The sequence below is a fragment of the Protopterus annectens genome, chromosome 17.part0 (assembly GCF_019279795.1).
Source record: "Protopterus annectens isolate FY-2018-M chromosome 17.part0, PAN1.0, whole genome shotgun sequence".
In the NCBI taxonomy this organism is placed as follows: Eukaryota; Metazoa; Chordata; order Ceratodontiformes; family Protopteridae; genus Protopterus; species Protopterus annectens.
In genome coordinates this window covers 311,353,422-311,378,411 of record NC_056751.1, presented here as the reverse complement: position 1 = coordinate 311,378,411, position 24,990 = coordinate 311,353,422, and the positions used below count along the sequence as shown (strand labels likewise).

At 41.5% G+C, this 24,990-nt stretch overlaps 1 protein-coding gene across 2 annotated transcripts in view; it reads right to left on the bottom strand.

The window, feature by feature from the left end:
* LOC122791676 (cat eye syndrome critical region protein 2 homolog) overlaps positions 1-24,990 on the bottom strand; it is an 874,492-nt gene that overhangs the window by 492,635 nt on the left and 356,867 nt on the right. The gene's annotated exons all lie outside the window — the stretch shown is intronic.

The window sequence follows — 24,990 nt, the reverse complement described above, 5'->3', positions numbered from 1 at the left end:
GAGTTACCACCCTTGTGAAGTGGGATAATGTGAGAGATTTTCCAGAGAGATGGGATGGAGACTTCAGTAATGGTTCTATTAATTAGGATAGAAATGGGATAGGCAAGTACTTTTGCTGCAGTTTGAAGGTATTCAGCTGGTAGGAGATCAGCTGAGGGAGTACATGGTTTAAGTTTGCGAAGTAAGGTATAGATGAGGGATGTAGGAATTGGTTTTAAATGAAAGGTAGGAGGTATGCTAACTAGGAAGGATGGGAGGGTTGAGCTAACAGGAAGTAAGGAGTTTGCTAGAGATTGGACAGTTTCAGTGAAAAAGGTATTGAAAGCATCAGCAATCTGGTTGGGAGTGTTAAGGGAGAGACCTGATGGGGGTTGGTGTCTTGGAGTGGCCAGGGTGTAATAGTCTATTTATGCCCGACCAGAAGGTTTGTGGCTGTTGTTGGTGCTTCTGTTGGAGTTTAAAGTAATAGTTTTTTTATCAAGTAGTACTGATTTTTTGGTGGCATTTCTCAGCTGTTTAAAGTTTTGATGAACAATTGGGTCTTTAGCGTTTCTCCATTTAGACCAGATTTTATTTCTTAATAAGATTTGTTGCCTAGTCTCTTTAGTGAGCCATGGAGCTGCTTTACTTCTAGTTCTTATAGAGCATGAATGGGCATGGAATTCTAGGATTTGTAAGAATTTGGAGTTAAATTAGGATAATGCTTCCTCAAGTGGGAGTTGTTTTAAGGGTGACTAGTCACAGGCTTGAAGCTCTGCTTGGAAGCTTGCTGGATTAAAATTATTTTTTGCTCTGGGTAGTTTTAAAGGTAGTTTGGTTGGGAATAAAGGTTTTTTGTTTGAGTATATAAGTAAGTGAATGGTCACTAATATCGTCAGGAAGGGTACCTGCTTTATAAGAGAGGGGATGACTATTTACTAAGATCCAGTCTAAGGTACTCTCTTTGCTACTGGGTTTATAGATTCTGGTGGGGGTGGTGATTGTTTGGGAAAAAACATAGAGGTTTATATGGGTTGTGGGCTTGTGTGAGGTACAGGTGTTCCAGTCTATATTAAAATCCCCAAGTACAATTGTTTCTCGTGGGAAGGATGTAGAAAGCCAGCAGAGGATATTTTCTAGGATGCTGATGTTAATGCCTGGAGGTAGGTAGGAGCATATTATGTATATAGATTTGCTAGCACTGACCTGAAGCTTGGAGATAAGTATTTCAACATTGCTATCTAAAGGTGGTTGTACATCTAGTGAAGTAACCTGTAACAGATTTATACAGAATTGCTACCCACCACCCTTTTTTGGTTGTTCGGTCTAATCTCAAGATATTATACCCAGGTGGGATTATTTCATTGTCTTTATTACTGGTTTGAGCCAGGTTTCTGTTAAACAAAGGATGTCAAATGAGTGTATATCTAGTAGAGCGTGTAGTTGGCTAAATTTATTATTTAAGCTCCATATGTTGAAATGTGCTATGAGCAGAGAATTTGGGGTTTTACTGGGAGTGAATGGGGTAGAGGGATGAGGTAGGAGGGGGTTATAAGGGTGTTGCTGTTTGGTTCTGGGTTGGGATGAATGTCGCCATGAAGGAGAGGATGTAGTTGAGGACTATATGTAAGCTTCAGTAGTTTACAGAAAATGTTTGTGATTTCCTACATTGAAGGAATGGGCTACCCTATGATATTTAGGTGACAGATAGGTTGAAGTAGATGTTATGTTTGAATGGCTTTGGAAGGCTAGTTGACTTAATAGTAAAGTTTGTTTTACGGGATTGTGGGAACTGGCATACTGTAGGTTTTCATAAAAGATAAGGATATAGGGTATAGATAGAATGGATAGTGCTGCAAGTAAGAGAAACAGATTTATAAGTATTGGTTTGTGGGTTAAGGGCATGTTGAGGGAGACCATAGAATATAGTCACAAATGCAGAGGCTGGTAGAGAAATAGTCTAGTGTGAGATAGTATTTCAGGGGTCGTAAAATTATTCCTAGTATGAGAGTGGGTGTGTAGGTATTTGATCTACAATGAGTTCTAGATAGCTATTGGATAGCAAGGGAGGGGGTGTGGCCTTAGAAGTATAAATGTAGGAGCAATGGGGTGGGTGGGAATTGGGGGTGGGGTAGGGGAGAGGAGTGAGCCCGCAGGGTTAGAGCAGAGCCAGTCTGTGAGTAGCAGATTCCTGAGGCTAGATTAGGGTGCCACCTAGTGGGCAGAGAGTAAAGTATAGCAAGAGGTTTCTGTAATGAAGATAGCTGGTAGAGATGGTTCAGATAGCAGATTCAATAGAGAAAAATAAGCAGTTGCTTCATGGGTAGAGAGGGGTATGGCTGCTGGCTTCCTTGCTCAGTAGCTTAACTGTATTCAATACTAGGTAAATTATAAACAAATAATTCAGCTTAACAATTAGGTCTACGGTAGAACATACTTTCTTATTCCCTTTGGTAACGGGGAAAATGTACTAGGGTGGCAGGTTTCTTTGGCCTGATGTTGGGATGGCTGAAAATAAAAGAAAGGGGTCCTTAATGACCAGGCAGGTCCCTTAGTGCAAGATAGGAGGTGGAGTTTCTTATTCCCTTTGGTAACTGGGAAAATGTACTAGGGTGGCAGGTTTTTTGGCCTGACGTTGGGATGGCTGAAAATAAAAGAAAGGAGTCCTTAATGACCAGGCAGGTCCCTTAGTGCAGGACAGGAGGTAGAGAGTTTCTTATTCCATTTGGTAACTGGGAAAATGTACTAGGGTGGCAGGTTTCTTTGGCCTGATGTTGGAATGGCTGAAAATAAAAGAAAGGGGTCCTTAATGACCAGGCAGGTCCCTTAGTGCAGGATAGGAGGTAGAGAGTTTCTTATTCCCTTTGGTAACTGGGAAAATGTACTAGGGTGGCAGGTTTCTTTGGCCTGACATTGGGATGGCTGAAAATAAAAGAAAGGGGTCCTTAATGACCAGGCAGGTCCCTTAGTGCAGGATAGGAAGTAGAGAGTTTCTTATTCTCTTTGGTAACTGGGAAAATGTACTAGGGTGGCAGGTTTCTTTGGCCTGATGTTGGGATGACTGAAAATAAAAGAAAGGGGTCCTTAATGACCAGGCAGGTCCCTTAGTGCAGGATTGGGGCCAGGGACACGCAGCAGCCAGGGCAAATACAGGAATAATATATTCATAATAATTAATAATAATAATAATAATAATAATAATAATAATGATAATAATATATATATATATATATATATATATATATATATATATATATATATATATAAAATATATCCCAAATATGCAACAAAGTCTAGAAGATTTAGGATCTTTGCCTGGAAGTGTTTACATAGGTATTTTTATACCTCAAGTACACTCTAAAGAATTGTTCATCAGGTGGATAGCAAATGTTGGAGGTGTGACCGGCAAGAAAGAGGCAGCTGGGAAAAAGTTATGTACTCACCACAACGTTCCATGTGTGTTGTCCATCTCGCCTTCATTCTTAGCAGGTTGGGTTATCCTCAGATCCGACTCGGCCTTATACAAAAGCTCGAGGTCTTCCACATGCTTGTGGCTAAAAACCCTTTCCCATCATGCACTAGGAGAGCCCCCAGATCTTGTTTGCAGATAAAGCTAAGATTCTAAATAAAAGTCACTGAATGCCTTATAGGGTAATCAAGAAGGTCAGAGAACATTAATAGCCAAATGCATCGGCTCAGTCTTTCAGGAGCAAAGGGTGGGTTGTAAGAATGAAGGCAAGATGGACAACACACATGGAACATTATGGTGAGTACATAACATTTTTATGTGATGTTGTCCTATCTCGCCTTCATTCTTAGCAGGTTGGGACAGCGTCCCTAGCACCATCTTTCTTGGGTGGCTCAAGGGGGAATATTCTTCAGAACAGTGGACCCAAAGGAGGCTCTGTTCCTGGAGGCCAAATCTAATTTGTAATGAGTGATAAAGGTATGTGTCATTGCCCATGTTGCTACAGCACAAATGGTATCAATAGGCAGCCTTGCCCGAAAGGCAGAAGAGGTTGCAACGGGTGTTGTAGAATGACCTGTTACTTTACGGGAAAGTTCTTTGTTCTGAGATTTGTAAGCAAAGGTAATACAATCTGATAGCCATTTTAAAAGTGTGACTTTAGACACAGGAGCACCTTTCTTTAAGTCTGAAAAGGATACAAATAATTGGTCAGATTTTCTGAAGTCCTTTGTCCTATGTAAGTAGAAACGTAATTGCCTATGTATATCCAGTTGGTGCAACATATATACTGCCTTATTCTTAAAGTTGGAGAAAAAAACTGGTAGTTCTATGGATTGGTTCAAATTAGATTCTGAACAAACTTTGGACAGAAAGGATGAGTTTGTTCATAGGGATACTCTGTGGAAAAGCATGTAGGGGGCTTTACTGACCATGCTTGCAGCTCTGAAACTCTTCTAACAGAAGTAACAGCTATCAACAGAATCATTTTCCAAGTCAAATACTTAAGATCGCAGAATGATGCAGGCTGGAAAGGAGGAAGAATCAAACGGGTAAGACAAAATTCAAGTCCCATGGTGCTGGAGGGGCTTTAATAGGTGGTTTTAATAAAATAGTATCTTTAAAAAAGGCTTTGCAAAGTGTGTGGGACATTATATTGGGGCCTGATTTACCTAAATGGAAATTAGATATCGCTGCTAAATGAACTCGAATAGTAGCTGCAGCTGCACCTTCATTAAATAGCTTTGCTAAGAATTCAAGAATTGGAGCTATTGGAGCAGAAAAGGGATCAATGTTATTACTCAAAGCCCATAAAGAAAATCTTTTCTGTTTCTATATAACTTTCTCATCGAAGCCTTATGAGATGAAATCAGGATATGTTTTACTAACGGAGGAAGGTTAGGGAGCCTGGCTATGGATGTAATCGGAGCAGCCAAGCTGTCAATTTGAGGGTTTGAAGGGAGGGGTGGAGCATCCCAGATGCATGAGTTAGGAAGTCCAGAACTGGGTCCAGAATCCAAGGCTCCTCCTGGAGATGAGGCCACAGGATGGGGAACAAGATTAGACAAGGCCAGTATGGGGCAATGAGTATCAAGTTCCTTCCCAAGTTATTGGCTTTCTGAAGAACTTTGGGTATCAATGGAAAGGGAGGAAAAGCATAGAGGAGACCCAAGGGCCAATCATGGACAAGTGCATCCCTTGGTGACTCCCCAGAAGGGGGGAATCAGGGCAAATTAGCTGCTGCCTTTGGCATTCATGGATGTGGCAAAAAGGTCACAGCAAGGCTGGCCCCATTTGTGGAAAATCTTTTCTGCTACTTCCTGTTTTAGGGACCACTGGTGACATATCAGAATCGCTCTGCTGAGTTTGTCTGCAATCATGTTGAATTTCTCTGGGATGTGCGTTGCTAGCAGAAAGCTTTGGGAGGAGATCACCCACTGCCATACTCTCAGGGCCTCCCGCCAAGGGGGTAAGATCTGGTTCCTCCTTGTTTGTTTATGTACCACACAACTGACAAGTTGTCTGTCAGTACTGCAATACTTCCCAGCAGAAGAGAATCCTGGAATGCTTGCAATGCGAAAAGCACTGTTCTCATCTCTAGTACAATGATGTGCAAATGGGCCTGGTAATGCTGACAGGTGCCTTGGACTGTCCTTCCCAGATAATGCCCCCCAACCTATCTGAGAAGCGTCCATGGTCACTGTGGCTAATGGCTGGGGATGTACAAAGGGTCGTCCTAATGTCACATGAGTGGGGTAAAGCCACCGACAAAGGTCTTTCTTGCATGATTCCATTATCAATATTTTGTGGGACATGGGTAGTTCCTGCATGGACCACTGAGTGAACAGTAGCCACTGTAGAATTCTCATGTGCAGATGTGCTAATGGAATCAGGGCTATAGCTGCTGTCATGGTTCTCAAGACTTTCAGAACTGTCCTTGTTGTACTTCTTTCTTGGAAATAATGTTTAGGACCTGGCGTTGTAGAACTTGAATCCTTTCTGAAGAAAGTTTGGCTAACATTTTTGTTGAATCTAAACCTGCTCCTATAAAAATGATATGCTGAGATGGCAACAAGGCAGATTTTTTTGTAGTTTATTGTGATCCCTAGGTGACAGCAGAGATTCAAGGTGGTATCTCTCACTTATGTTAGTAGATGCTTGGTGGTGGCAGTCAGGAGTCAGTCGTCTAGGTACGGAAACATTCAGAATCCTAGGTGTCTCAAGTGAGCCGCAACTATTGCCATATACTTGGTGAACACTCTGGGGGCTGTAGTAAAGCCAAAGGGTAGAGCTTGAAACTGGTAGTGATTGGCTCCCAGCCGAAAGCACAGATGACACCTGGATCGCCTGTCCATTTTTATGTGGTAGTACGCATCCTGGAGGTCTGTAGAGCACATCCAATCATCTTGTTCGAGAAAAGTGAGTATTGACTGCAGTGTTACCATCTGGAACTTTGACATTATTACTGAGTTGTTTAATTTGCTGAGATCCAGGATGGGTCTCCAGTCCCCCTGTTTTCTTTGGAACTAAAAAGAATCTTGAGTAAGTTCCGGATCTTATTTGGTCTGCAGGGTCTGTTTGGATGACTCTTTTGTCTAGCAACTTTTGTATTTCTACAACTGCCTGTTCCCTTTGACTGGGTGGAACATCCAGGATATATTTTATGTTCAGGATAGGGAAGAAAAGGGTACAGAGTAACCTCTGGATACAATGCTTTGTACCCACTTGTCTTTTGTTAATGTCAGCCATGCTTCTAGGTACAAAGATAAGTAACCCCCGACTGCCTCCAGAGATGGACAGGTGGGCCTCCCTTCAGGAGCACTGAAAGAGCTTACCAAGGAATGAGTCCTTGTCACCCTGATTCTGCGGACCCCCTCGGCCACGTGGTCGGCATCTTCCATTACTGTTCTCCCCTGCCACTGGGAGAAGATTCACCATGTGTGTCCTGAAATGCTCTCTGGGATTTTTGAAACCACATTTTTCCTCCTTTCTGACCATTTGGATAAGGTCTGATAGGTAGTGAAAAATGGACTCCTACAGCATAGAGTCTTTCCTTCTTGTTCACACCTGGTTATTATGTCTTTAACTTTTGGCCCAAACAAAGACGAGCCATCGAAAGGGACATTCACAAAAGAAGATTTAAAGGGCTCCATAAAGTCATACAAGTGCATCCAGGAATGTCTCCTTAGGGAAATTCCTGAACCCACTGCTCTGCTTGCTCCATCCGCTGCATAGGAAATGAGTCTCATGGAGCAGTGGACCACTGAATTTAAGGTGGAGAGCTGAGAGGAAACCTTCTCTGATACCTCTTCGGCTATTGAACCTTAGAGAGCATCACCTAGCTTCTTCAGACCTCTCTGAAGTCTAGTATAAAGTGAGTCAGGTAATTCAGCGATCTAAGCACAAAAGTCACTCAAGAAAAGGTGCACTTTCCATACCTGTCCTTCATATGAGACTCCTTGTTCACCAGATGGACAGAAGAAGAAGTCTCTGAGAGTTCCTTTTTGGTGACTGCCACCACCACCATAGCATCTACTGGGACTCCTTTAGTTAGAAAATTTTTGTCTACTGGTGAGGTGATGAACTTATCTGGCCTCCCAGGAACAGGTTCCATTGAATCTGGAGACTCCCACCTCTTTTGAGAAACTAGGTCCATTAGTTCATTGAAAGGCAGAGACAACCAAGTGGAGGAAGGGTGAGATACAAAAGTGTTCAGGTATACAGACTCCTCCTCCGAAGGGTTGATGGACTTCCAGCCGCCTTTCTGTTTTAGTATTCCCAGGATGTCCATGAAGGACACATCCTCAGAAGGTGACAGTGGGGACCCTTCAGAATCATTAAGGTCTGTATCTGATGTGAAGGACTCCTCTGGGGAGTCTAAATGCTTCCTCTAACATAACCTCTTCTGAGGGCCCTCCTCAGAGAGGTATTCTGGAGAGGTTTCGGAAGACAGAGAGTCACCCAAGGGGGGGGGGCATCCTGAGGCCTAGGATCTCTGTGTCCTTGTGGATACTGTGGTAAAGAAAACAGATACCGGTGCCTTTGGGGGAAGAATGTCCCAACCCGAGAGTGGACCTGACTATGAGGACAGCACTCTCCTCATCACCTTGAAAGCCCCTGCCCCTGATCCGAGGAAACTCCCGGCTATGAAGAACCAGAGGGAATCCCCAGAACCAAGGGGGTTGGCTCCGAGGCTGAGTTAGGAGCGGAGGTCACCTGAGCGGACACCCGACAGCCAAGTTCGGATCTGACAACTGTCCAATCCGACTCCCCTCCCTGGATCCAACTGGGGAGTGTCGGCTCCTAGACTTCTTCCTTTTAGATGGAACCGAGGACGTCGGAGTGATTTTTGGATCCGAAGATCCTGTGAAAGGTCTCGTTTACAATGGTTCCACTACAATCAGTTCTGGACATTCTGGCTCCGAGGTCCAAGATCGGATCAGTGGAGGAATCAACTGTGAAAGGGTGGCCTTGGTCAGTTCCAAAACCCTCTGGGTTGGATCTAACAGTTTGGAGAGAGCCGGTGTCTTTAACAGCCTCTGCACCACATGATCCATATCATCTTCAGACATGCTCCTGGAAGATCGAGTGGAGGGGCAGGAGATTTGGAGGACTGTAGCAATGGAGACCTTAGAGTGGGAGATACTGGCTTCAATTCAGGGGAATGGCTCAGCAAATGAAATTCCATTGGCACCAAAATTGAAGGAGCCAAGGTAGTAGGCTTCTTGGACCTGACAGCCTTCGGGTCCGGAGTTGAAATTTTTGTAATTATTTAGATGGCGCCGACTGAGCACTTGAAGATGAAGACCTTTTCCCCGACTTGTCCGACTTTGAAGGAGGGGATTTGCCTGACTTTGGAGAACGATGACCTTCTTCGATCATTTTAGAAAAGGGTTTTTTAAGAGGCCCCTTAGTATCAATTTGTTCTTCCTTTCTAACAACACCCTGTGGCTAAAAGAGTGACAGATGGCACAGGACTCTTGGAGGTGAACCGCTCCAAGACAGTACAAGCAAATGTTATGCCCGTCAGTAATGGATATTTTTTACCACATTTGACATGTTTTAAACCCAGAGGGTTTAGCTTCCTTAGAATCCTTTGAAGACATAGTACTAGTCAGCAACAACAAAAGAAAGCAACTAACAACTATACAATATACATTCTGATGCCAGTGCACTGGCCCAGCAATCAAGGAGCCTCAATCCTCACCACTAACACCAGTGAGGGGCATCCACATAGGGGAAGGATAATAAATACACACACAGTAAAGTGCAATTTCCCTTAAGATTACACAGAGATCACAGTCAGTCTGGGGTTGGTTTCTCCCTTTCTCTCCAGGTCCCCAATAACACTCCCCATTGGCACAGTTATAGGGTCCAGATTTCAGCCTAGTGGACAAGCTAAAACCTCCAGCACCCTCTCTGTCCAACCAGTCCCTGCCCAAGTAGCTGACACACACACACTTTGCGATGTGAGTTGCATACAACCACACAGACACTCCTGGGGAAGGCTGACACAGATTCTTCAGCTGTGCCCCTTATATCCAGACTATATGGTAGTACCACTTGCCATCACCCACTAATATTTATCAGCTACTAAAAGGCCCTTATGAAAGGGTGTCAATTTATACTGTGCAATATTATTATCCAAATGGTAAGTGTGACTGAGCAGCAAGGCTATTGGAGTGGCTTTGTACAATATCATTAAATACATGCAATGTACTCTTAGAGCTTAAATTATCTCTACACAAAACAGCCACAGTTGAAATGTTCAAAATATTTAAACATAAATAATAAAAATACAAGACAATACTTCTTAGTACACAGTGCTGGTCAAGAGTTCAGAGATCACAGAGAGATACTTAAACCAATACAGTAGAAAAGTTCTGACATCGATACAGAAAAAAAAATCTAATCTTCCTAGTTCCTACCTATATCTAAGAGAAAACACAGTTCTAAAATAAACTTACATATAGAACACAGGCAGAGTGCTGGTGAGTTGGATGTTCTCAAGACAAATGCTAAATGCCCTCATTCTTTCTGTCCTTAAATTGATAACACAGTACCACTGATTCAGTTCAGATTATATCATTTCTTTCTGGTTCCCAGGCTAACAGAAACTCAGAGGTCAATAGCCCTTTTGATCTTGCAGCTGGTCAGGAAGCCAGAGCAATAAAAGAAATTATACATGTAAATTCTAGCCATTAACTCTGGCCTCAAAACAATAGGCAGAATGCCTCCCTCTAGGCATCTCGGCTCCGAGTTTTAGATGAAAGAATTTCACAATGCTTGACTTATCAGCTTTCTTACAGTAGAGTGCACTGTTATTACATTTTTGCAGTTCAACATCCAATACAGTCTTTTCATACTTAAGAGAAAAAGCCTGTGAAATATATTAATATTTACAAATGACAGAATTATCTACAAAATTCTATCAAGGTAGACTGGCAGCCTTCACCTAGCTTCACATACACACACACACACACACACATATATATATATATATATATATATATATATATATATATACTACTTGTTATTGTTAAAAAAAACTGATTACAACAAAAAAAAAAAACATAGACGAGATCCAACAAAGCGAAAAGCCCTCTAAGTTAAATGGGCTAAGGCAGCTCTCTACTTTAAACAAACCAGCCTTGAGGAGTTAGAGGAAAAGAGTAGAAAAAAGGGAAATAAAGCCCTCTAACTAAAATGGGCTCTTAATAACTAATTTTAAAGCCAGGATAGGGGAGAAAAATGCCTTACAAAGAAGCAACAGCCAACAGCAGTGAAAACTCAGGAAGAAAAGATGAAAACACACCCAATTCACTCTAGTAATAATTATTAATGAAATAAAGACAATTAGAAAAAGCTAACAATCCTTTCAAAGTATGAAGAAAAAAACTACTTATCAGAGCCAGTAGGAAAAGCACCCAATCTTGTTTATCGGCATACGAGATCTGAGGACTCTCCTAGTGCATGATGGGATAGAGTTTTTAGCCACGAGCTAGTGGAAGACCTCGAGCTTTTGTATAAGGCTGAGTAGTATCCGAGCCCAACCTGCTACGAATGAAGGTGAGATAGGACAACGTCACATCATATTTTTTGGGAGTGTAGTGAGCTGCCAGACTTTATAGAGATTCCTTGCAGACTGCACTGTCAGAGATGCTTAGTGAGTGGATTGGACTGACTGGGGTGATGGATTTTTATGAGTTATGCTACAGAACTGGAATTGCCTAGACATAGTAAAGCTTTGCTGAGTCTAATTATGGTGGCTGCCAAAAAAGCAATTACTAGAAAATGGAAATCATAAAGTCTAACCAACTTAACTAGATGTAATGAATATAGTGATAAAACAACTGGAAATGGGGTCTTTAGAAAAGGGAAGGAGCAAACTACATAGGAAAAAAATGGGAATTGTGGGTACAATACATGCAGAGCAGGAACAAGGTTTAAAAGGCAATATATGGATGAGCCATATAATGCTTAACTGACAATGACTGGATGGTTTATAAATGATGTATACTGTTTGCAACTACAGTTGTTTCAATGGTGTCTGTCATGTAAACTGTTTGCAACTAAAGTGGTATCATTCTCTATGTTTTTCATTTATATAAATGCAAGATTGCCTTTGTCATATGTTAAAATTTAATAAAGATGTTTGAAGGGAAAAAAAGCTGACTACTACCTCCTAAGGGAGGGTATCAGTAGCTTCACATCACCGCCCCCCTCAGCAGATGCAGACAACTATGCTGAACAGTATGCCGATGCAGTATACAAGCACCTGTACAACTGCATGGACTCAGACATACCAACAGAACTAAAACCTGCTCCTCAAGGAAACACAAACCTGTCTGGTGGACATCCTCTATCAACAGGCTTTACAACAAAAGGAAGAAACTGTTGTCCAAGGGTAAAAAGGAACAATTTCTAAACTGGAAAAATTCCCTCCTCAGGCTCAACAAGCAAATTAGATCACTAGTGAAAACTTCCAAAGCCAATTATGAATTGAAACTAGCCTCCGAAACAAAAGGAAACCACAAAGCCTTCTTCAGTTAGGTCAGGAACCTCCATGACAAAGCCCAGGTTTGTTCCAAATTAGTACTTAATGGTACCACTTACAATGATCCTGCTGACTTAGCCAACCTGCTAGCAAATAGGTTCAGTGCAAACTTCAACCCCTATCCCCCCAAAGGCCCATTCAACATCCTTGATACTTGTCCTGCACCTCACACCTTCACAGATCAAGTGTTAAAGACAGTATCCATTCATAGAATACAGCTTCCATTGGACCCTAGTATCCCAGGCTGTATTCTGCACCATCTCCAGCAAGAACTAGCTTTGCCAATGAGCACCATATTCAAGCCTAAGTACAGGTTTCATTCCAGCAGAGTGCAGAACTGCCACTGTCATCCCCTTGCACAAAGGTGATGCCACTAATGACACTGGAACTTTTCGTCCCATTAGCTTGACAAGTCTGATCTTTAAAGCCAATGGAGTGTGTCATGAAAAGAGATACTGCCAGCCCAACTATCCGTAATTTTGTAAATAATTATACGTCATTTGTGAATATCAACACGGTTCATATAAGATATTTGTGTTACAACTGTATTGGAACTGCATGTGTATATCAAACTAGGTTTGTACAGATGTGTGTTGAAAAGGGTTTGTAAAGTACTTAGCTTAAAGATGTATCCACAGTGTACCCTACTGGAAAAGAACAGAAATGTATATATACTATTGTAACTGCTTAAATGTATATATTTTAACAGTGGCAACTGGAACAAAGGAGGTTAACTTCAGAAAAATACCCAAATTAAATTACTTTATGGCCACACAATAAAAAGGTGTTATTTTTCAGTTTCAGTGCAGCAGGAGACATAATGTCTGTACTACAGAAGTTTTCTGTATTGTCTTTAAATGTGGAGGACTATAAATTATTTTACGACTTCCACCATTTGCCAAATGATCTGAGGTCTATGTATTTTCACAGGTAGATGCTAAATGCTGCTAGCTTTCAGCAGTGGTGGTTTTACCTGGGATAGAGTCAGATGACAAGAAATTACGTCATTCTGCAAGCTATCCCACCAGTAATATTTCAGATACTAATTTAAAAATTCTCTGAGAGAGAGAGATGCTATTTTGTACTTTGTCTTTGACCTAACAACATCGAGATCCACTCATCATATCTGCCTTGCTTGCTCTGAAGTAAGTTATTAGGGTAGAGTAATTCTCTTGGATACATTCAGGAATATAGCAAAGCTTAACTTAGATGTTTTTCTTTATTTATTTGAGACTGTCCTGCAATGTTGTTTTAAATATTTCATGTGATTTTGAACTCTGATGTAACTAAGTATATACTGAACATTTTCTTGTTCTTTAATTATTAAACATATTTAAACCTTTCATTGTTGCTGATCTGTTTAGAGACATATTTATGTTCTGAGAGTACTTGCATATTTATTTGGTGACACTGTGTAGGCCATTCCTAATAGCTTTGTTTTAGGTCAAACTACCATTTGTATTAACATTAACATTCCACAATAAGATTGGACACCTTTTGTTAAGGGCCTTAAAGTAGCTGATAAGGAGTGACTGGTGGCAGGGGAAACTACCTTATAATCTGGGCAGAAGGGGGCATAGCTAGTAAACCTGTGCTAGACTTTCCCAGGTGTATGTGTGTGTGTGTGTGTGTGTGTGTGTGTGTGTGTGTGTGTGTGTGTGTGTGTGTGTGTGTGTAACTCAAACCTCAAAGAGTGTGTGTGTCAGCTACTTAGGCAGGGACACAAAGCACTGGTTGGACAGAGAGGGTGCTGGAGATCTCTTGACTTGGTCACTCAGCTTTGATCTCAATTATATAGGTGTGCCAGTATGGAGTCTTACTCGAATCTGGAGAAAGAGGGAGAAACCAGCCCCGGACTGACTGTGGTCTCTGTGTGCTCTTAAGGGAAATTACACTTGATGCAAAGAGATGCATCTGGAAATACTGTGTGTGTACTTGTCATCTTCACAATGTATGTCCCCCACTGGTGCTAGGGGTGTTCATTGAGGCTTCTTGATTAATGGGCCAGTGGTGGGGCATCACATATATTGGTTGGCAGTGGTGGGACAGCCACATATTAGGATTCAGTGGTGTGGATATTGAATTCCTGTAGCCTGTAAACAGTGGTCAATAAAGAAGGTGATTGTACTCTCAATTAGCGACACAGTGAACATTCAGAGCTTCATATCACAATAGTTTTATTTTTTTTTTGTTAACCTAGTTAGGGAGAGCAGGCAAGGATGTTAGCAGAGGAGTATGGCAAGCTGACAAGGAGACAGTTAGATGAGATGTGCCAAGACAAAGGACTTGTGCATGCTAACCTGACTAAAGCAGAGACAATTGCAGACTTAGTCAAAGATGTGTCACAGACCAGCAGCCAGGAGGACAATCAGACAGGCTGTGGGGAAGTACAACACTCAGAAAATGGACAGTTCAACCTTTCTACAGTGGACTTAAAAATCCATCTGGAGTTAGAGACTTGAACTGGAGGCCAAATGGTTAGAACTAGAATCAGCAGAGAGACTGTGGCAGGTGAAACAAATGGAATTAGAATCAGCAGAGACACTGAGACATCTGGAAGCTGAAGAAAATGAGAGGAAGAGGCAACATGAAAAGAAGACGCTGACTCTTTGCCAGGGTCATGGAGATAATGGGAAAGGGAGTATCCGAACCCCAGAAGCAACAAAGGTCAGTAAATTTCTTCCACAATTTACAGAGGGTGATAGTTTTATTTACATGTTTGAAAGGGTTTGTAAACAGTATAATGTTGATCAGGGGCTCTGGGTACATTTCCTGAACCCCTTACTCCATGGTAAAGCTGTAAAGTACAGTTGTGTACACATACCATAAATGTAGATGTTTGAGTATATTCACTGTTGCAGTCATTACATTAGGGTAATCTGCTGGCAGGTTGCCCTCAGTCAGCTTGAATATCAAAGTCTTGGGTCCTGCGTCGGTTGCTGTCTCCTCTTCCATGACGTCAGGTCGTCAGGGGTATAAAACATGCAGTCAACGCCATTTTCTTTAGTTTTTCTTGCCCTACATGTCAGGTGCCCCCCAAATGGGGAGCAAAAAAAAAAATAAATTATATATATATATATATATATATATATATATATATATATATATATATATATATAATGCAATTGCAACAACATAAACTTTACTTTCATCTAAAAGCAAATACACCACAAAGGCTGTAGAATATAGTGAAGGAAAGAGAAGTTCTAGAAAAAAGGGGGATGGAGGGTGGGTAACCCAGACTGCAACAGTGAATACCCTCGAACATCTACATTTATGGTAAGTGTACACACCTGTACTATGTCCTTCGTGTTTCACTGTTGCAGTCATTATATTTGGGTAGAATCCCAAAGCTATGGATGGGAGGCTAGAACTAAATAGCATTAGGAGCGGCTATAAGGCCCTGCAGAACTGCAGTGGCAAAGCCTGCCCTGGACTTAGAGAGGAGAGACAAATGATAATGCTTTTTAAAAGTATGAACAGAGCTCCAAGTAGCAGCTTCTAGAATGTCTTTGGTTGGCACCCCTCTGAGAAAAGCTGCTCAGGTAGATGCAGCCCTGGTGGAATGTGACCTGATTCCCTTGGGCACCGGTTTACCATGATTGCAAATAGCAGAAATGAATACAGTGGCTTATCAACTTTGAAATAGTCTTCTTTGAAATAGCCTTCCCCTCTGATCCCACAGCAAATGCCACCAGTAGCTGCTCAGACTTTCTTAGAGATTTGGTCCTGTTTAATAGAATCTTAGTTGTCTGTGTACGTCCAAGGAATGCAGAATCCGCTCCCACTTGTTCTGCGGATTTGGGTAAAAAGTTGGCAGGTGAATAGTTTGGTTAAGAGCCACACTGGATACCACCTTAAGCATAAAGGAAGGATTGGTCCTGAGGGACACCCTGTCCGGGTAAAATGTAATAAAAGGCTCCACAGCCATGAGGGCCTGTAGTTCTGAAGCCCTTCTTGCTGAAGTGATTGCCAGAAGGAAAGCTGTTTTCCAAGATAAAAACTTTAAATCCGCAGTAGCTGCTGGTTCAAATGGAAGCAGGGTGAGCTTTTCCAACACAAAATTGAGGTCCCATGCAGGAGTTGGTGATCTTCTGGGAGGCCTTAAATTATTGGCCCCTCTAAGATACTGTTTTAGCAGAGGATGAGAAAAGATGGGAAGCTCTGTGTTGTAATGAGCTGAGATGACAGAGGCATGGATTTTTATTGAAGAAAAAGATAGGCCCTTGTCAAGCATCTCAGTCAAGTATTGTAAAATCTGAGGAATATTTGGCTTTGCTGTGTCCGTCCCTTGTGCTTGGTTCCAAGCACAGAATCTCTTCCATTTATCAGCATAAGATTTTCTAGTACTAGGCCTTATGGCTTCCAAAATGACACCCATCATAGATTTACTGACAGGTGTTGTTTGAATAATTACATGATCAGCCATGCTGCCAGGTTCAGAGTTTGGAGCTGATTGTGCAGAATTTGATTGCTCTGCTGAGACAGTAGATGAGGTATTTGAGGCAAGTACCAAGGAGGGAGTTGAGACATATTCCTTAGAACTGGGTACCAGTGCTGGTGAGGCCAGTCCGGGGCAATTAGGATAATTTTTGTTTTTTCCTGTCTGACCTTTAGTAAGACCTTGGTAAGAAGAGGCAGATGAGGAAAGGCGTAGACTGATAGGTTTTTCCAACTGAAGGATAGGGCATCCACTTTCCATGCTTGTCTGTGATAAGTCCTTGTGCAGAATTTGTCTAGTTGATAATTCTGGGGAGAAGCAAATAGATCTATGTCCGGACTCCCCCATTTCTCTGTTATCATGCTGAAGACATGTGGATCCAGTTTCCACTCGTGAGGGTCCATAAGATTTCTGCTTAGGTCATCTGCCAGAGTACTTTGTTTTCCTGGCAGGAATTGAGCTTGAAGATGTACATGGTAAGTCAAGGCTGTGTCCCACAATGACATGGCTAGTCTGCAAAGGGGGTAGGAATGTGTACCCCCCCTGTTTGTTTATGTACCACATAACCGTGATGTTGTCCGTCTTTCTCAGTAGTTGTCCTGGATGAAGTAAGTCCTTGAAGGCTGTCAGGGCATTCTGAACAGCTAACATCTCTTTCTGGTTGAGATGCAGATGCATTTGTTTTGGGCTCCATATGCCCTGAATGCATCTCCCCGCCAGGTGGGCCCCCCAAACATAGTCTGGTGCGTCTGTAGTTAGGGTTTGGGTGGCAACGGGTAGAGTGAAAGACCATCCCATGTTCTGGTGACATGTCTCTGCCCACCAAAGAAACTCCTGTTGTAAGCAGGGAATGAGAGGAATCATTGTTTCCAGAATGTGACAATGTTGACTCCATAAACTTATTAGATACCACTGTAGTTTCCTCATATGCAGTCTTGCATATGGAATTAGTAGAATGCAGGATGCCATGAACCCCAAAGCCTGCAGAATTTGTCTTGCAGATAACTGGGTTTTTGTTGCCATCTGTTTGAAGTAAATAGTCAGTTGCCTTTGTTTGTCTGGCGTAAGGTAAGCCATCTGGGCAGTTATATTCAAGCTTGCACCCAGGAATGTAATCTTTTGAGAGGGTATCAACTGTGATTTCTTTTCGTTTATTGTATACCCTAGGCATGTTAGAAGCCTTTTTACAAACGTCAGATGTTGAAGAAGAATGTCCTTGTTTTCTGCTTGAATGAGACAATCGTCCAAGTAAGGATAGATTTGTATGCTTCTTTGTCTGCAAAATGCAATTACTGGTGCCAGGCACTTTGTAAAGACCCTGGGCGCAGTAGATAAGCCAAAGGGCAGTGCAGAGAATTGGTAATGCATAAAACCAGCCTTGAAGCGGAGGTATCTTCTGCATGATTCTCTTATTGGGATATTCAGGTATGCCTCTTTTAAGTCTAGAGTCACTAGCCAAGCGTTCTTGCCCAACATGGGCAGAAGCTGTTGCAAAGTCAGCATTTTGAATTTTGGGATGTCCAAGAATGTGTTCAAAATCGATAAATCCAGTATTGGGTGCCAGGCATTGTCTTTTCTGGGTACCAGGAACAGTCTTGAGTAAAACCCTTGCCCTTTTTCCTGTTCTGGTACTGGCTGAATAGCCCCCATATGCATGAGGGATGTAACTTGTTTCTGTGCCTCTGCCCATTGATTTTGTGGCAGATCTGGCCAACCATTTGGAATTGGCAAGGTATGGAAATGAAATCTGTATCCCTGGGATACTATGTTTAATACCCACTTGTCCTGGGTTATTAACTGCCAATTTTGAGCATGAAGTGCTAATTTTCCCCCTAAGGGGGCTGCCAAAAGATAAGTCCTTGGTGATGGCAGAGGGAAGTCATTGAAACTGTTTACTGTAGGGTTGTGCTTTGTTTCCTCCAGATTTGGAGGTAGAGGCACCCCATTGCTTTGACCTGTAAGAACCCTGTGATTGGTATCTAGAGCCTTTTGAGTGCCTGGATTTGCCCTGTGAGGCTCTGTCGGACACAGCAAAGGACCAATTTTTTGTAGGCCAGTGTCTATTGAACTTTGGTGGCTGCACTTGTAAGAAGTCTTTTACAGTTTGCATAGACTTAGCTTTGTCTTCCATTTTCTTTAAAACCTCTTCTGCCTTATTACCAAACAGAGTATCAAAAGGTGCATCCAACAATTTAGCTTTAACATGATCAGGCAGATTTTGCTCCTTGAGCCAGGCATGCCTTCTAATCACAGATCCAGTAACTGCGACCCTCCAGGAGGCCTCCAAGGAATCAAAACCACATTGCAAAGTATGCTTTCCAACCTGTTCTGCAGCATGCAATAATTCCTGTAATTCTTTATTTTCCACACATTCAGAAATCAACATCACTTTCTGTTTCAATAATCCCGTAACATGCTGCTGATATTTAAGCATATGAAACTGGCAGTTTAAGGCCCTAATTGCCAATGTTGCAGACGTATAAACCTTCTTTCCCCATCTATCCAGCACCCTGGAATCTCTATCAGAGGGGGTAGGATTCTTCGCCGTTGATGCCTTTTCACCTTTGGGACCCTGTGAGATAGTTCCAGGGTCAGCAGCAGGATTTTTGAATAAAAATTTGTGGGAGTCAGGAACCCTGTAATATCTGTCTGGCTTACTAGGAGACGGAGGTAGGGAATCTGGAGCCATGCTTGATTCCGAAAACACATCATCAACAATGTCTAATACAGGAGGTATGGCCAAAGGCCTATGCTGAGGAAAAAGAAGGAAATCCCTAAGCCTCTTTTTTGATTCTGAGAAATCCTGACTCTCCCAATGAAAATGTTCCCTCAAAGTATGCAAGGTTTCTCCAAAAGAATAATCTTCAGGAGGAGATGCAGATGGGATGGATTCCTCTGCATCTGAATCCTCATAGGGTGGTATTGAAAATTCTTGATTAGAAGAGGAAACAAAAGAAACAGAAACCTGATCTGAAGATTCATAATCAGTGTCTTGCCTAGGCCTCTTATCAGGAGGGGGTTGGGAACCCCTGATCACGGTAATTAAGTCTTCAGCCATTTTGATCATCTGTTTTTTGGGCATAGAGGCCTGAGCAAGTGGCTCATGCGTTGTTTTTTTAGCCTTAGAAGTTGCTTTTGTCTTTGTTTTTGAAGCTGGCGTCGGTTTTACATAGAAATGCTGAGGCCTGAAACACCCTCAGAAGCCGGTGCCTGCTCAGCAGCTCCGAACCCATCCAAGGGAGAGACATCCACGAGTACAATACTCTGAGAATCTTGCAGCATGCCGGACTCCACAAGGGTCTCGGCAGAAGCCTGCGACTCGAAAATAGCGGGTATCAGGGGCTGCGAAAGCACCTCACTGAGTACCGGCGAACCAGTGACTGGCTTAGGAGAAGCTTCGTCATCAGTTTTGGACCTCGACGGTCTGTCTCTGTCCTTTTCTTTGCGTTTTTTGTCAACTCCGGTAGTCAGATTGCTATCCGATGACATTTCAGGGTAATTAAATCTGTTTCCAAAATATTTTGAAGCAAAGATATACCGACGCTTAATAGTGCGTTGGTTAAATCTAGCACAAAACCGACAGCAAGGCACATTATGATCTGGGCCTAGGCAAGGAATACAGTACAAATGAAAATCCTTATGAGGTATTTGCTTCCCACAAGTAATGCAATTATTAACTTTTATTGACATCGGTAAGGAGCAAGAAAAAGTTTCCCCAATGGGGTACTTGGCTTTAGTGAAGAGTTTGGTTCTGAAACTCGAATGCGAAAATTTCAGGAGTCGGCTGACTGGCACTTGCAAACTGCTTCTGCTTCGGGCACCATGCAGCAAGAAAGACTGAATAAAATGGCATCGGCTGCATGTTTTATACCCCTGACAACCTGACGTCATGGAAGAAGAGACAGCAACCAACGCAGGACCCAAGACTTTGTTATTCAGGCCGACTGAAGGCAACCTGCCAGCAAATTACCCAAATGTAATGACTGCAACAGTGAAACACGAAGAACATCCTCTGTGGTCTTTCCAACTGCTGCATGTGCTTGGCAAGGTACATGCTGAAGGGGGCACTGTACTCGATAATGGGTCTGATAAAGGAGGAGTACAGGGATGTTATGACCTCCTTGTTCCTGGATGAAATACCCTTACTTATGAAGTGAGCCATGTAGAAAGACTTCCGTACAATGGAGGCAAAGTGGTGGTCAAAAGTCAGGCTGCTATCAACCTGGGTGCCCAAGTCTCTCACGACTGATTGCATGCTTAATACAATCAATAATAATTAATGTGATAATTAGTGGGAATGACATTTTCCCCAAACGGGATAATGATGCATTTCTTGGCATTCAGTTTGAGGCCATACTTCTGGCACCAGTCAGTTTGGGTGAGGCCCTCTTGGAGGATGTTCACATCACTAGGGGACTTTAAGACAGTGGTGACTGGGACATGGGAGATTAACTTCAGAAAAATAGCAGAAATTAAATTACTTTATGGCCACGCAATAAAAAGATGTTATCTTTCAGTTTCAATGCAGCAGGAGACATAATGCCTGTACTAGAGACATTTTCTGTATTGTCTTTAAATGTGGAGAAATGTAAATTATTTTACGACTTCCACCACTTGCCAAAAGATCTGAGGTCAATGTATTTTCACTGGTGGATGCTAAATAGTGCTAGCTTTCAGCAGTGGTGGTTTTACCTGGGATAGAGTCAGATGACAAGAAATTATGTCATTCTGTAAGCTATCCCACCAGTAATATTTCAGATACTAACTTAAGAACTCTCTGAGAGAGAGACATGGTATTCTGTATTTCGTCTTTGACCTGACAACATCAAGATCCACTCACCATATCTGCCTTGCTTGCTCTGACGTAAGTTATTATGGTAGAGTAATTCTCTTAGATATATTCAGGAATATAGCAAAGCTTAACTTAGATGTTTTTCTTTCTTTACTTGAGACTGTCCTGCAATGCTGATTTAAATATTTCCTGTGATTTTGAACTCTGATGTAACTGTAAGTATATACTGAGTATTTCTTGTTTTTTATTATTTACTACTAAATATATTTAAATGTTTTATTGTGACTGATTTGTGTAAAGACATATTTATGGTCTGAGGGTACTTCCATATTTATTTGGTGAGACTATGTAAGCCACTCCTAATTGTCTTGCTCTTGGTCACTACCATTTGCATTAACAGTAACATTACACAGTAAGATTGGACACCCTTTGTTAAGGGCCTTTAAGTAGCTGATAAGGAGTGACTGGTGGCAGGGGAAACTACCTTACAATATGGGCAGAAGGCGGCATAGCTAGTAAACCTGTGCCAGCCTTTCCCAGGTATATGTGTGTGTGCATAACTCAAACCTCAAAGGTAGGGACATAAAGCACTGGTTTGACAGACAGGGTTGCTGGAGGTCTTGGCTTGGTCACTCAGCTGAGATCTCAATTCTACAGCTGCGCCAGTGGGGAGTCTTACTGGGGATCTGGAGAAAGAGGGAGAAACCAGCCTCGAACTGACTGTGGTCTCTGTGTGCTCTTAAGGAAAATTACACTCAATGCAGACAGCTGCATCTGGAAATACTGTGTGCATATTTGTCATCCTCCCAATATACATCTCACACTGGTGCTAGTGGTGCGGATTGAGGTTCCTTGATTACTGGGTCAGAGATGGGGCATCACAGAGCGTATTATTATGGATCTCATAAACAAGGACATAGGCAATCAAGTACTTGACCCCACCCAGTTCGGATTCGTCAATGGCAGATCTTGCCTGTTAAACCTAATTAGCTTCTTTGAGACTGTCACCAAGTCCCTGGATGAGGGAAAGTTAGTACATACAGCTAACCCTGACTTGGCCAAGGCCTTTGACATAATCCCCCACTCAGGCATCATTGAAAAGCTAACTCATCTTGGCATAAATCCCTATCTCATCAGGTGGGTGGCCAACTGGCTCACTGATAGGACCCACAAGGTCAAAATAGGCGCCTCCACCTCCAAAAGCAGACCTGTCACTAGTGGTATTCCCCAGAGACCTGTCCTGCAACCCATACTGTTTGGCATCTACTTCTCAGAGGTACAGGCAAAGACAAAAAGCCTGTGGCTGACCAAGTTTGCTGACAACTGTAAGTTAAGTGCTGTCATTGACTCCCCAGATGATTTTAACATACTGCAAAGAGGGTTTCACATCAACAAATGACTGGTGCCAAAGTCATGGCCTTAAGTTAAACACAAAAAAATGTATTATCATACCATTCAGCAAAAACATGGCGCCTACTGTTTACCACATCAACGGCAACCCCCTAAGCACACAACCTGTGGTGAGATACTTGGGTACTCAGACTGACAACAATCTCACACTCGACCATCATGTAGCAGCAGTAGTCAGAAAAGCCTTTTACTTGGTTCATCTCAAAAGTATCATCTCTGCTAATTTTTTTTTCTCTTTTATGTGTGATAGAGTCTCAGAATTGTATAGCATTATGTTACCTTGTACTTGACTTCTATTATGTCTATAATGTATGTATCCACATTTGTAAGTTGCATTCGATCTCTGCTGATTTTTTTATGTATGATAGATTCTATTAACTGTATAGCATTATTGTACCTTGTACCGGATTTCTTTTATGCTCAAAATGTATGTATTTACTAATTTTGTAACTCTGTACTTGTTCTGTACTTGTACTTTTACGTGGAGTTTTTCTCCTCGGGTCTCCACTGAAAATGGGCCTCCAGCCCGGTTAACAAAAGACAAATAAATAAATAAATAAATAAAGAGATTGTATCCAGAAAAAAGGAGGTTATTACCTCAATGTACTCCTCCCGCATTAGGCCAATAATAGAGTATAACGCCCCGTTTGGTATGCATCTCTCCAAACACCTACATCAACTGGAAAGGCCACAGCAATATCTCACAAAGAGAATCCATGGCCTCCAACACCTGTCCTATGCAGACAGGCTCAAATCACTATCATTCTACTCGTTATTATACAGATTGCTTCGAGGTGATCTGTCTCTCGCCTACAAGGCAATATCAGACCTTGCCCTACTGGAGATGCTCCATATCCATAAGTCTAACTCCTCACGCATTACCTACTCAAAAGGCCTAAATCTAATATGTGACATCAACAAAACCTGCTGGAGAGAAAGGCTTGTTTCCTAGAGGCTGACCTGTCTCTGGAACAGACTTCCCATACATGTCAGAGTACCTCACTGTCCCTCTTCAAGCGCAATCTTGATGAGTGGGTGGGAAACCACATTTTTTTCCTAGGGGTTCCACCTGTGTCCCTCACTGACAAGAGTGACAGGTGCTGAGGTTTCTTTTTTGGGGACAAACTCTTGGCTAGGCTTGTAAGGGCCCCATGCCATTAGCCTAGTAACCTCTTATGAGTCTATGATCCACAGATCACATTGTTTAGATTTTTTTTCAGAAGACCCTCTCATCTGTTTTTTCTCATCCTTAAGTTCCACTAAAGCTACTAATCTCTTAGGCCTGCAACGTAATGCCTTTTTGATGAAAAGGATACAGTGCATAAATATTTTGATAATGTACTCTTTCCCCATCTGAAAATTAAAAGCAGGCACAACAAGTGGATATCCATGAAGGAATCTGATAGCCACAAGAGCAGTTGCTGGTTGGTCTTAAGAAATGTCATTCACAGAAAAAAAATCTTAAACTTGTACTTATGCTTAGAAAGAAGGAAGAAGAACATTAATTTACTTGGGGTACTGAAGGATATGAACCTTTTTTTCAATTGACAACATTGCAAAGAGAAATGAAGCAACCACTTAGGTGTTAAAAAATAAATAAATAAATAAATAAGGAGTCAGTTCCATTGCACAGTGCGATGTAGCCCTGATTATGAGCCAGGTGATCTGTGTATGATTAGTGGTTCAGAGTGAGGGAGTGCAGCTGGACATGCTTTTCCAGGGGAAACTCTTTTGTTTGTGTTCTCTTTTGGTGTGTAATATGGATACATGCATTCCTGATTTCAACTAATAAATATATAATTTTCAATATACATCTTTAATATACACCTTTAATACATAGTTTTTAATACAACTAATATGGATCTCACATGCATTTTGAAAATACAATAATATAGGTTATATTGATTTTTTATAGAATTTATTAAGATGTTTATAGGGATATTTGTTATATAGTTGTTCACACTTCCATTTTTTAACAATTTTAATATTTTAACAATTTTCAATAGGATTTTTAACAATTTTCAATATATATATTTTTTATATTTTTTATAATATTCTTTGCATAATTTTCAAAGAATATATTTCATATATATGATAGAACACTATAGAATACATTAAATTTATTAAATTTATTCACTTATATACAATTTTATATACATATTTATATATTCTAACATACTAATTTGTATATACATATGTTTATATATACTTTTTAACATATATTTTTTTATATACTATTTATACATTTTTGAACATACTTATATACTTATATATATTCAATACTTTCAAAATATATTACACATTTTTATTATATGGATATATTTTTTATATATTTTTTATATATA